The sequence below is a fragment of the Stenella coeruleoalba genome (assembly GCF_951394435.1).
Source record: "Stenella coeruleoalba genome assembly, chromosome: 13".
NCBI classification, from domain to species: Eukaryota; Metazoa; Chordata; class Mammalia; order Artiodactyla; family Delphinidae; genus Stenella; species Stenella coeruleoalba.
This window is the reverse complement of record NC_137159.1, coordinates 33,224,946-33,238,403: the sequence shown is the minus strand read 5'-3', so window position 1 is coordinate 33,238,403 and position 13,458 is coordinate 33,224,946. Positions and strand designations below refer to the sequence as shown.

General features: G+C 44.1%; 1 long non-coding RNA gene across 1 annotated transcript in view; it reads right to left on the bottom strand.

Annotated features, from left to right (window-relative positions):
• LOC307196202 overlaps nt 1–12,865 on the bottom strand; it is a 46,419-nt gene extending 33,554 nt beyond the window's left edge. Inside the window, exons 1-2 of the long non-coding RNA XR_013831067.1 lie at nt 12,700–12,865; nt 2,538–2,660 (exon numbers count right to left, since the gene is read on the bottom strand). This is a non-coding gene — a long non-coding RNA (uncharacterized lncRNA). The remainder of the gene's footprint in view (nt 1–2,537; nt 2,661–12,699) is intronic.
• Between the last annotated feature and the right edge of the window lie 593 nt (nt 12,866–13,458).

Here is a 13,458-nt window from a genome sequence, read left to right as displayed (position 1 = left end):
AGAGAGGGAGATGGCCTTATAAATGGAGATTTCCTTTATAAGCGGAGATTTTCCTTACAGAAGGGTAACATCTACTCTGTTTCCCGAGCTTCTCCTGTGACTGCTGGCTCTCAAAAACAATCAGCTCAAAATAATTTGTACGTCAAGAGGCATATTTGGGGTGGCATATTCTGCTCCCCTTCAGATCTGTGCTCTCCTCTCTGTGCCATCTCTCAACCGGACCGCTCAGATAGACTCTCGATGGCTTCTTGGACATCTGCTGCTTCCATGCTAGCTTCCTTCAGTGCATGCCCATCTCAGCACTCAAATGGGCAGTCAGATCATCTCACTTTCCTGCTTAAACCCTTACTGGTTTCCCAGGTCACCTGGAATACTATCCCAACTCCATCCCTGTCCTCCAAAGCCCTGCATCACCTACCCTGCTTACCTCCCCAGGGACTCTACTCTTTCCACCTCCCCAGCCCTCACCTCTACTGTCTTTCTTCACTACCCTCATGTTCCAGTCATGATGGTTTCAGGAGGTTCTCAGAACAGACCACATCCTTTCTACTTCCGGTCTTTTCCCTTGCTATCCCTTCTGCTTCAAAGGCGCTCCCCCTATTGCATGACTGGGTCCTTCCCTTCCCACAGGTCTCAGGTTAAATATCATTTCCTCACAAACATCTTCCCTGACCTGCCTAGCTAAGTTTTAAACCATCACTAGCATTCTGTTTATTAAAAGCAAAATCACAGGTTGTAAAGAGTGGATTGAGTTACTGCTGGCATAAAACATCATAGTTAAGAGCCTGGACTCTGCAGCCAGACTCTCTGGATTCAAATTCTGGCTCTGCCACTTCCAAGCTGTGTGGCCTTGGAAAAGTTACTTAACCTCTCTGTGCTTCCATTCCCTTACCTCTAAAATGTAAAAAATGATAGTACCTGCCTCACAGAGTTGTTAGAGGATCAATGGGTCAATATACATGAAGTACTTCAGAGAATGATGGTCTGTAAGATGCATACTATGTCTATTTTTTCAAGAAATTTAAAAAATAAAATATGATGATGGCAAGAATCCTGTCTTTCTTTAAGACCTGTTAGCCCAGGGCTTAGCCTCATGCCGAGCACAAAGTAGACATTCAATGAATCCTCATTAAATACATAAATAAAAGAATAAATAAAAGAATGATGAGATGACATGATTTCTATCCCCGAAGCATTTGCAGGAGAGCCCAAGAGGTTGCAAACTTGAACGTGCAAACAAATCACCTGAGCATCTTGTTAACATGTAGACTCGGACGCAGTAGGTCTGGGGGAAGCCTGAGAGTCTGTCTGCATCTCTAAAGCGCCAAGTGGTGCAGATCACAAACCACACTGAACATCAAGGTTCTAGCTGACTGTCGGCTGATGTAGGTCTAGAAACTGGCTTCCAGAAACGCCTTCCTACTGCGATCCGTGTATACCTACCTTAGAGTCACTTCCTCATAAGCCCATCCCAGAGTTAGCACCTTCTGGAAGTACTGATGGAGTCTCAGTGGACATGGCTCGTGATCTCACTCAGGTGCGGGGTCAATGATCATCTTACCTTTACTTCTGATCACCTGGGAAGGTCTGGAAAAGGTCTCCTTATATATTTCCCCTTTATCATCCACAGGCCATCGATATATTTCATCTGAAAAGACTCTTTTCTCTTTAAGGCTCTCTTTGGGGTCTTACAAGGTGTCGTAAATATGTTCCCTTTACACCAGCATTTTCTGTAATTTATTCCAGATACTGGTCTTGTGTTATTTAACTCTTAAATGCTTTCAGATTTCAAACATGCTTTATATCAGAACATACAAACTATGTATGGTGGCACTGGCATTTCAAGAACAAGAAGGTTAAAATTTCAAAAGCAACACCCTGATTTCTCGGACACGATGATGGTGTGATTTTTTTTTCCGGGGCAGGGAGGTATGGGGCTAGAATTTCTCAGAACTGCTCAACGGTTGCTTCTCAAGGACTGCTTGAGTTTTAAATATTGCCATTGCCTCTACTGTAGTGTGTGCTCCAGAGAGGCAGTCTTGCCCTTTTCCCAACTCCCAACTGAAATAATCCCGGAGGCACTTTTGAAAGTAAGCCTGATCTTCAGGCGACAAGACATTTCACAGAGCCACGGCTGAAGACTGCAACCTCGTCGTATATCTTCTTTAAACAATCACAGCCTGCAATGCCTAATTATCTGCTTCCAAAAGCATTTGGTTAGGCGCATGACACATCTCAGTAATGGAAATGGACTTGAGTCTCCTAGAGCCAGTTCATAAAAGCAATGGAGTCGTTTTAATACTGTCGATTCCCTCTCGGCAGTGCAGTCGAGTAATGTAGCAGAACTGTCTGATGGCCAAGGTAATAATCAGAAGAGATATAACAGACAGACCCATCTACTGGCTGGTATCATAGAATTAGCTCATTTATTCAGCGGGAAGAGTTTGGCTTGAGGGGCCCCTGGTACTGGTTTCGCGTGCCGCTCTCCCCTCCACAGCAACGGTTGGGCTATGCAGGGTCAACGTCCGAATCCTTACCTGCTTCCTGGAACCATGACTCCTTCTGTCATTCCAGCGAAATCTCGTCCTCTTGCCCACATGTACTCACAGCCTTTAGTACTGAGCACCAATTATTTTCATATTTGAGGATGCTAACTCTAGCTAAAAAAGAAAAAAAAGAAGCTGTTAGAATTTCCTTCCTTAGAGATTCTTCAGAACTGACAACCAAGAGTCCAGCTCAGCTAAGCAAGATAATGAGTTTTCCATTGTCAAGTCCTAAAGTCCTACCATGCCACCCTGCACTTTTGGAAGTTAGAAAACTCTGACGTACTGAAGCATCTCTCACTCACTGACCTCTCACGGTCCTTGTTTTATCCCAAACAAACTTCCCTCCGAAACACGATGATTCATCATTGTTCTTACGGCTACTGGTTAATATCCATGTTAATTATTCATAATTCCCTGTCAATATTCATGCCCCCAGGGAACCCGCTTCTCCTTGCTTCTATTCCTCTCCCTTAATCTAGAATTGAAAGAGATCAGCTACAACAGGAGGACTATACTGAAGTTTAATGTTTGTCCTGCCCCAGATTGTTAGGCATTAAAGGATAAATAGTGGTACCCTCCCCCTGTGCTCCTGAGTCTCGGGCAGGCTTTAACAACTACACAGGAAGAATCACGATGTCCATACTTCTCTAAAGCAAGCCATCAGATCACCCCCCAAGAGGGGAGTTTTAGGTGATTTTTTTCCTCAACAAACATTTTAAAATGGAGGTCACTGATTTTACAAGGAGAATGAGGACACAGCACACTCATCAGAGAGCCCCAGTTACAGCCCCAGCTCAGCATTTGCAAAGTATATTAGATACTGGTTGACAAAGATCCCAAGCTTAAAGCCTGTGCTTTTTGCAAAAGAATGAGCAAATATTCAGACTCAGTATTTGCTATCAATATTGCTTGGAAGTAAGAGGGAGACATCCTTGTTCAGAAGGTACTGGGCTCAGAGAAGGTTCTAGACAAGGTGTCAGGTCATTAATGCTCAACTTCTTACAGCATCACTAGATAGCAGTGCATGGGACAGTCCCTAAAATAAAGAATTACCCTACCCAAAATGTCAGTAGGTTGAGGAATCCTATCCTCTGGGATTATGGGAAGGAAAGAAAAGGATATTCTCACCCCATTCTCCACCTGGGACCTGGGTCCAAGTGGGACTGGGTGTAGCAACAAAGCCCCGCCTTGGGATTAGAAGATGGGCACTCACCCTGGCCTCTTTGCAATGGTGTGACTTCTGACAAATCAAAATTCCCAAGTCCTAATATCAAGTATTCTGTCTCTGTTGTCAAATATATCCTAGGCTGGGACTCACAGACACGTTTACCATAACTCAAGCAATACCATAATGCATCTTCCATGTTTGTGAGTGAAAGAGGTGCTATTAATAACTATACTGGGTCAATAGGCACAAATCTGGATTGTCCTGGGCAAACTAGGACATCTGGCCATCCCACCAATAAGAAGAGAGCAGCAGAAACTAGCAAAGGGAAACAACTTTCTCTTGTGTTTATCTGGTATTCTGTCCATTTCAGGAGACTTGCACATTCACTAGCTTGTCTGATTATTACATCCACTCCTTTACACAGAAAGTACGAGGATTATTTTTACTCTAATTGAAGGGCAAACAAACTGAAAAACAGACTGGGAAGCTGGGTGCCCACGTGTCCCTGGTCTCCGGATTTCTAGCCCAGTGTCCTACCTTCCGCAGAAGGGTCTGCCCTCCCCCAGCAGCGTGGCGATCTAAAGCAAGGAGTCAGGACGCCATGGTGGCAGATTTGTGGTCCATGCCTATTTCCTTAACGGCTTAACAAGCCTGTTATATGCATTAAGTATTGGCCGCATAAGAGAGCCTGTGACACCATCTTAATACTAACCAGGAGAGAAGCTGGTTAGCATTAAGCACCAAGAGAGCCCTGAGCCAGGACAGACAGCCATATTTTCTTCATTAATGCTCAACTTCCTATAGCATCACTAGATAGCAAACCACATCCATCTTTACGAGCAGTTTAGGGAGAATAAAGGAAGAAAGACACGCATGGGTAATAGAGAACATCCTCACGCAGAAAACTGACAAATCGGGTCACCTGATTTAGATCTGCTTTTCTTTCTTTTTTTCTCTGTATTTCATTTTATTTTATTTCATTTTTGCCATGTGGACAATACATTTTTATTTTATTTATTTTTTTAATGTGACTGTTCTTTTTTTTCTTTTTTCCTGATCTCACTTTATACTTGTTGCAAAGTCTGATCTCTTCGACTCTGATCTAGAGCCATAGATGAGATTTTCCCCCTGCAGTTCAAAGTAACCTAAACGGATTATTCTCTTGATACGCCCTCCTGGTACAGAAGTCTCAGTGCTGGACCATATTCTCACTGCAGTGGCCACATAAAATGGTCTCACTCCTTTGTTTTAATATAGGGTTACCAGATAAAATACAGGATGGTCAGTTACATTTGAATTTCAGATACATAACAAATAATATTTTAGTATAAGTATGTCCCAAATATCGCAGGGGACAATGTTTTGAAGTATGGTAATTTTCTCCTAATATAAAGGTGCACTGACTTCCTCCACAAAACTACTGTCCTCTGGCCTGGCATCATTTGAAATACACTATAGTGCAGATGACCACAGACCCACTTAAAATTAGAGACCCTGAATTATGCAGAGCCATTAAAAAGAGGTTTTTCGAAAATATGGAGACCAAAGCTGGTGGTCTTCGGTGTGACATGGGGAATTTCTACTTTCCACTTGAAGTTATTAACCAAGTAATCATTAGCACTCTCAGGCTGACCTGAGGCTCAGGATTTCACCTAAGAGAAAAAAATGAGCTGAATGAAGAGACACCATTTGCTGATTTGTGGTTAATGACCAAAGGCACCTCCCAGGGCTGGCCAGAGAGTTTGGAAAAAAAATCTAGAAATAAAAAGAGAACAGTCCTGGTTCTGGCTTGGGTGGGAAAAAAAAGAAAAATATCTATCAACAGAGAAATCGTTGGTGATGTATTTGGGTGGGGAGTTAATGTCCGTGGCAAAGGGCAAGCTTCAGGGGAGAGCCCCGTCTCCGCTTGTAGGTGAAGGATGCAGTGAATAGAGCGGTGGGAGAGGTACCCGGGATGCTTTTTAAATTCTGGGTTACAGGGTTTGCAGGCAAACTGAAGTCTTTTGAAGTTTCCCCTCCTATACCTTGAGCAAATAACTATCTCTCATGTCTAAGGAGAAATATGTATTTGTAAAAGCCTGTAAATGGCTCATCTGGCTTTTCATACTTTTAAGAACACAAACAATATTTTAAATGTTTTAGTAGAATTGAATAAAAACCAGATGGGACCTTTTTTTTTTTTTAAAAGGTCTGAGCTTTTTACATAGATAACATGTAGCAGTCACCACACCCCTGCAGTGGAGGAGTAGCATGATTTCCAAACAGGGAAAGGGGAGGGCTGACAAATGAGACAAAATTCCATCCTCCTTGTAATTAAATCACCCACAACTCTAACAACGGACTCTTGATCCAGCTCCGTTGTAGAACAACACGGGACCCGTGCTTCACTGATTTTCAAGGAAGTCCCTCCCCTGGCAGCCCCGGCCTCTCCAGGGTGGAGGGGCAGCCGATGGCCAGCCCTGGCCCCACACCACACCGCGCTCCTAGAGGTCTCCCACCTGCCACCACCAGGCCCAGGCCAGCTGAGGTGGTAGGACAGCCTGCTGCGGGTCCAGGGATGTGCTCCTTGCTCACCTGTGTACGTTGGAAACCATCTCTGGCCACAGTCTTTGCTAACTGAAAGCAACTCGGAATTTAATCAGCCACTTACCCGATCCTGTTTGGAATCAAACTAGCTCCTCTTCTGTCAAATACAACCTGAATTAAAATCAACCCTACCACATGAAACATGACACTTAAACAGAAACGAATCACCGCCCACTCTCTCTCTCCTGCCTGGTTGAAGAACCCAGCTTCTTCAACACCGGTGGACAGCTGTCCCAAAGCAGCACTTCACTACCATTATTTTATGACTCAGCCCCTTCCATCATTCTGCCAGGGAAGGTTTGCCAGCCTGTATGTATGACGGACACTCACATCATGGCAAGGCCCTCATCATCACCTGTGATTAAAGCTGAGAAGCCCCAACGGTACGTCTTTTAACGATGCTCTCAGAATTGTGGTATCTGATCTTGGTTGTATGACATGTCAAAAGCGCTTTAATCTGCCCTGGGTTAAGGGCTCACACATCTATGCTGGTGTCTTTCCAGACAAACAGTTGGTGATTTTTCACTCCCTGCTCCAAATATTCATTCTTCTTTCTATTTGCCTCATAACACAGAAATGAAAGAAGCAAAGAGAGTGTGTCCTCTGGAATCAGTTGTAACTATTGCTATTACACAGGTCATTTGGCCCAAATTGAGGCATCCTGCCTCGTTTCTCTATGGCTTGACTTTAAGGCAACGGAAAATGGAAAGAGGAGCTCACAAGAAAACAAAGTGCTCTAGAGACACTTCCCCGGAGAGGTCACCAGTACACCCTCGCTACGTCAGGGCCAATTTTTAGCCTATTGTTAACAGGACCAGAGACAGAAACCTCCAATGCCACTTGCTTATTCAAAATGTCCTCCTGTTTTTAGTGTGGGGATGCTTCTCACAGCAGGAGTTGGGGACCAGAAGGTTAAGTGGCAGTTCTCGGCTGCATACCTGCTTGTGTTTTTTAAATAAAATGCATTCAATTGCAGGACTGGCGGTCAGCACACATCCCAATGTTCTATTTAGCAAAGGGAGACGGTATCACCAAGTTCTCCTCTCATCTGATTCCCACAAGCCATGTCACCCCGGGCAGAACAACGAAATCTTCTGACCCTCAATTTCCCCATCTGTCCAATGAGGAGGTTAAACTCCCATGATCTGATTGTTAAACGTCAAGTTCTGATTCACGGGGGCTCCTGGCCCACAATATTCCCTAAAGAACACAGAGTATGCCTCAAGAGTATGTCTCAAGCATGTTCTTTTTTTTCTCAAAGACAGATATTTTTTAAACTATTAACCCCAGTCTATTTGCACTTCAGTTAGGTCCTATGGACATATCATAGTACAGGAATTACTCCAGCAAGGAAGAGTGAAATCACCAAGCTAACGATAGTGGCTCAACTAATTAGACTGGACACCTGAGCTCCACAGATAGAAACGTTTGTTGGTATCGTGTGTGTATTCCCCAAGTTCATCTAATAATTCAGACAGAAGGGGGAAAGTGTGAATAATCTGAAATGATATCACTAAGAGTCTGCACTCTCGAGTTGGACTCATGAGAAGCGGTGATAGCAGAAATGGGGGTAACACAAGTGAGAGAATTTGGATGTAAGTACTGCAGGAATTCAGTCTGGGGGAACAGACATAGAAACGTAGGATGACATTAATTCACTTAAAGCCCTCTACTTCCTCTAGATATACAATGTCCAGTAGGGACCTAAGTATTCTGAGAAAAAAGAGCAAGGATAATTAAAATCCAAAGCACTATTTTTGCTTTTGCTCTGTTTGAAGTTCTTTTCCACAAGTTGCCCCTGAATCTTAAATTGCATAGACTTATTTTCTGATACTGTGATTTCAAAAGGTGACTTACACAGTCTGAAAATTAGCAGATCTTTTAGAATAAACTGGCTTTCCAGATAAAATGCAAAATAACTATTGTCGTCAAATTATTTGTGCGGACTAGAGTTTAGTCTCTGAAATTACAATAGGGTAATTGTACCTAAAAGTTGGGGAAGAAGAAATTATTTAAATGAGTGAATACCTTAAGCTAACGTTATCAAATTTTACAGTATGCAGTGGACTGAATGTTGGTGTCCCCCAAGAATTCATATGCTGGAATTGTGAGGGTATTTGGAGATGGGGCCTTTAAGAGGTATTTAGGTCATGAGAGTGGAGCCTTCATGAATGGGATTAGCGCCCTTATAAAGAAGAGGCCAGGCAGCTTGCTAACTCTCTTTCCACCACGTGAGGACACAACAGATACAATGAGAAGTGGGCAGTCGGTAATCTGGAAGAGACCCTCACCAGAACCCAACCACACTGGCACCCTGATCTCAGATTCCCAGCCTCCAAATCTGAGAAATAAACCTCTGTTGTTTATAAGCCACCCAATCTATGGTATTCTGTGATAGCAGCCTGCACTAAGATAGGGTGTATTTGAGTCTCTTGGCGATCTTTTCAAAATGCAGCTTCTGATTCAGCAGGTCAGGGATAGGCCAGAGGAGGCTGATGTCACTGCTTGTACCCAGAGGAGGCTCATTTCTAATGAGCTCCCAGAGGAGGCTGATGTCACTGCTTGTACCCAGACCACACTTTAAGTGACCCTAAGTGACCAATGTTCGAAGAATTTCACTGCAGCCATCTACACTCAGATTATTCTAAGGACAATTTGATATTTGAGGATTTGGAAGGGACTCAACTGAATGCTGGGCTTCAGTTTCATCAATAATTATTACAAGAAAACACTGCTATTCTTTCAGCTTTCTTGTTTGGAATCAGGTCCTTAAAGTCTACAGTTGATGGAGATGAGTAAAAGGCAAGGCACATACGTGAAGAAGAGTTTTTATTTCCCCTACCCTTCTTCTTTCCCTCTAGCTTAACTGCACACATAAATTATGACTTGAGGAATCTGGCAGCATTGGACTGGGGGCAGCAATGAAACATCAGGCTGCTGTCCTGAGAAATGTGTCTTAGGACCCCTCCCATCAGCCCCTGTGAGAAAAGAACTGAGACAGTCCTATTGGTGAGGACCCCAGCCAAGTCCCACCTGTGTACTCAGCTTTTTTTTTTTTTTAATGTTGAGCCTTCTTTTAATTAATTTATTTTTATTTTTGGCTGTGTTGGGTCTTCGTTTCTGTGTGAGGGCTTTCTCTAGTTGTGGCAAGCGGGGGCCACTCTTCATCGCGGTGCGCAGGCCTCTCACTGCCGCAGCCTCTCTTGTTGCGGAGCACAGGCTCCAGAGGCGCAGGCTCAGTAGTTGTGGCTCACGGGCCTAGTTGCTCCGCGGCATGTGGGATCCTCCCAGACCAGGGCTTGAACCCGTGTCCCCTGCATTAGCAGGCAGATTCTCAACCACTGCGCCACCAGGGAAGCCCTGTGCATTCAGTTTTTAAAGTCATTGTCTGATTGAAGAAAGAAAGGGACCTTGGTTCGTAGGTGACCTGAAGATAAGTGAGATAATATAACTCTTATATTTAGAGACCATTTAATACCACCTTGGTTAATTTCAGGTGTACAGCAAAGCAATTCATTTATATATATATATTTATATCTGTTCTTTTTCAGACTCTTTTCCATTATATGTTATTATAAGATATTGAATATAGTTCCCTGTGCTATACAGTAGGTTTTTGTTGGTTATCTGTTTTATATATAGTAGTGTGTACCTATTAATCCCAAACTTAATTTATCCCTCCCCCACCCCTTTCCTCTTTGGTAACCATAAATTTGTTTTCTTTGTCTGTGAGTCTGTTTCTGTTTTGTAAATAAGTTCATTTGTATCATTTTTTTGATTCCACATATAGGTGATGTCATATGATATTTGTCATCCTCTGTCTGACTTACTTCACTTAGTATGATAATCTTTTAGGTCCATCCATGTTTCAGCAAAAATTTTTGAGTACCTACTATGTTCCAGGTGCTTTTCTAGGAGCTGGGAACATAGCAGGAATCAAAAAAGACAGAAATTTTTGACCTGATATTCTAATGAGAGATACAAACCAAAAAACGAGTAAGTACTTAATTTAGAATAAAAGTGAAAAATACTATGGAGACAAATTATTAACAATAGCCAAAGGATAGAAGCAACCTAAGTATTCACTGATGGATGAATGGATGAACAAAATGTGCTATATACGTGAAGTGGAATATTATTCAGCCTTACAAAGGAAGGAAATCCTGGCACATGGTACAACATGGATGAACCTTGAGGCCATTACATTAAGTGAAATAAACCAGTCACAAAAAGACAAATACTGTATGATTCCACACATATGAGGCACCTAGAGTAATCAAATTCATAGAGACAGAAAATAGAAGGGTAGCTGCCAGGGGCTGCTGGGAAGGGGAGAGGGGAGTTATTGTTTAATGGGTATAGAGTTTCAGTTTTGCAAGACAAAGAAGTTGTGGAGATTGGCTGCACAACAATATGAATATACTTAACACTACTGAATGGTACACTTAGAAGTTCAGTTAAGTGGCTAAGTGATAAATTTTTGTTACATGTGTTTTATGTTATGTCTATTTTTTTAATGCTATGGAGAACAATTAAACAGAGAGGTAGGTTAGTTAGGCCCAGGGTGGTTTTAAATAGGGTGGTTAAGAAAGGTCTCATTAATAAGGTGATCTTGGTGCAAAGACCTGAAGGAGGTGAGAGATTGGATCCCGTGAGAGAAGAGCCTTCTGGCAGAGAGATGGCAGGAATGACAAGGAGCCCAGGGCTCCCACCCTTTTGTCCCATCACCTTCACCAACTAGATGACTGACAGAGCTGCATTCTGCTCCCATCTAGATTGCAGGGCCACTCACTGGTCCTGTTGGGAGACCTGCCAGCGAAGACCTCTCAGGAGCAAGCAAGGATGCCATGAAGAACACCTTCACTTTTCTGTTGCTCAGGTAACTCATCATTCCTTTTCAAGCTGTTTAATATTTAAGAGCTGAAGAGGGAGGGCCAGCAGAGTGCTATGCACTCTGTGTACCTAAGTGTCAGACTTTGATTAACTGGTGGACCAGAGACAAGGAGAGGACAACGGAAGAGACTGAGATCTGCACACAGCTCGGGCCCTGGGCAGAGAGAAGGTTCTAAGAAAAATCTGTTAGTCTAAGACTTAGGGAGTACCTGGGAGACAGGAGGGTCTCGGGGAGAAGGACTGTCCCATTCTGGACGGATCACAGCCCTGCTCCAGCACAGTACAGCCAACAGGGTACAGGGTGACAGGCCTGGCACTGGAGCTTCTAGATGTTCTCAGCAAGGAAAGGTACTCATACATAAGGCAAGGGTGAGGCGCATGGCTTCAGACATCTAGAGGGAAGCGGAGAATCAGAAAGCCATTGGTGAATATACCTGACACATGCCTAGGGACTATTAGAAAGACTACAAGGAGGGCTAAAATCCCGTAACATGTGGGAGCTACTTATGCTGGGACCTCTTTTATTGGTAAAGGCTGGGAAATTCGGTTTCTTGAAGGAATTCATTTCAGGGTTTTTTGTGTGTGTGCTCAAAGACTAAGATTCCATGATCTGTCTTCAAGTTCTTATCTTCACATATAGATCAGCTTTATTTTCAGTCCATTTCCTTATCTTGTGTGTGCTTCAATTTCTTCATAAGTAAAATGGGGGCAATGATACCTGTTCTCTTGGCATAGCTACAAGTGTCAAATAAAATAACAGAGGGGGGACTTCCCTGGTGGCACAGTGGTTAAGAATCTGCCTGCCAATGCAGGGGACACAGGTTCAAGCCCTGGTCCGGGAAGATCCCACATGCCGCGGAGCAACTAAGCCCGTGCGCCACAACTACTGAGCCTGCTCTCTAGAGCCTGTGAGCCACAGCTACTGAAGCCCAGGTGCCTAGAGTCCGTGCTCCGCAACAAGAGAAGCCACTGCAATGCGAAGCCCACAAACTGCAACAAAGACGTTCGCGGCAACTGGGGAAAGCCCGCGCACAGCAATGAAGACCCAACGCAGCCAAAAATAAGTAAATTTATTTAAAAAAACTAATAATAACAGAGGGAAAACTACTTGGGGTAACTAAACGTCCTAGCTCAATAAACAGTCATGATTATTATTATATTCTTTTCATTGTCATTTTGCTACAGAATTCTTCTTCCCCCTCTCCACCCTGGGGGGGGGGGAAAATCTGCCAAGAGTCTGAGCAAAGGAAGGCTGTAAAGTTATGTGTGCAGTTTATTTGTCAGGGACCCGCATGAGGAATTTAAAGCCTTTTGAAACATCTGTTGCATTTCAACACAGTAAGTGCAAATAACAGAGAAATAGTAGCATCTGGGTTAGAAATGAAAAATATCTCCTCCTATTTTAGAAGAGAGAGAGGGAGAAGAGAGAGAGAGGAGAGAAGAAGTAAGATTGTTATATTTCTTAAGCTACAGACTGAGCACGGGATCCCTAGGAATCTCGCTCACCTGCCGCTCAGGAAGCTGCATGATGAATGGGCCCTGCGCATCGCCAGCTGCTCCAGAGTCAGCTCTGGTCCCAGTGCCCCTCGCTGGCTGGGTCAGCACTTTGCTCTGTGGGTGCTGAGAAGTTGACTTTCTCCGTTTTCCACTCCCTCCCTTGTGCCAGCCTTTGCTCTGGGAAAGAAGGAAGAAATGCTCCATGAAGTTTCATTTGCCTTGAAACAAACAGAAACATCTTGGGAGATATTACAGGCCGTGGTGCCCGCAGAGGGTAAGGGCCTGTGGCCCGCAGAGGGAAAGGGCCTGTGGCCAGGCCAACCCACTGCCTTGAAGAAGCAGAGAAGGCTGATGGGCACACAGAGGAACTGGACCATTTGTGGGGAAGCAAATGCCTTAAAGAAAGAGAAGGACGTCTCCTAAGTTTCATAGGTTTTGTGTTCTTCCCTGCTTGAGAATGAGTTTCCTGGAGTTGTTTGGGGCCTGGCCTACAGGAGGTGGGCCCACAAGCAGAGGGCAGGTGGCCAACTCCCCACTTCTGTCCCTAGCCAGCCGTCAGCCCCAAGAACAAGACGTCAGGACAGGCAGCCGTCGTCGCAGACAGAACTGAGCCTACAGCAGCGAGGCCAGAGACAGATGCTGGTGTTGGTCTGGGAGCTCAACAGCAGGCACTGAGGTCTATCCTGGCCAGTCACAAACTCAGCTCACCCCAGAGTCCTTTTACCAGGCCCCTGTGAGACCTGACGCATCCCTTCCCAACAGGCACAA